This window comes from Myotis davidii, unplaced genomic scaffold (genome assembly GCF_000327345.1).
Source record: "Myotis davidii unplaced genomic scaffold, ASM32734v1 scaffold666, whole genome shotgun sequence".
Taxonomy (NCBI): domain Eukaryota; kingdom Metazoa; phylum Chordata; class Mammalia; order Chiroptera; family Vespertilionidae; genus Myotis; species Myotis davidii.
The window spans coordinates 674,802-675,395 of record NW_006296629.1 but is presented as its reverse complement, the minus strand read 5'-3'; positions in this window follow the sequence as shown (position 1 = coordinate 675,395).

The following is a 594-nucleotide window of genomic DNA, read 5'->3' as shown; positions in this document are numbered from 1 at the left end:
CGCTGCAGGGGACAGAAGCAGTGCTAGGGCATTCCCGCCGCAAAGGGGAGGGAGCTCCCGGTAGGGGGCAGGGGACCCTGGCAGCAGCCACTCAGGGCGCAGGAAGCAGGAGGGCATAGTTCGGGGAAAGCCCATACCAGCAGGAGTGGTCACTGTCCTGCGAACTTTCACTCCAAGAAGTACTCTCTGAAGAATTACCGCAGTGGGCACTGCCAGGGAGCGTCCGCTGCGGGGGTGGGGTAGGGGGACACGGCCTAAGGGGTGCTCCCTGCAGAGAGGGGAGGAGGGGGAGAGGGAGGAGGGGGAGAGGAGAGGACTGCCTGGGAGGCGCTCCCTGCGGGGAGTGGAGAAGGGGGAGGAGCACTACCGGGGCTGCTCCTCTACTAAAGGAAGGGCACCCTGGCAGGGAGGCTGGAGCGAGAAGAAAGAGGAACTGGGCCAGGGAGAGCTGACTCAGTCTCTCTGGTCTCTTCTTTGGTCCGGGCGGCCTAGAGGCCTGGTCTCGGTGCTCCTGCCCACCGCCTCCCACCCCAGACCCCTCCTCCCCTCCCGCCGGTGTCGTTTCCTGTGGCTGAGACTCTCTCTCAGCCATGA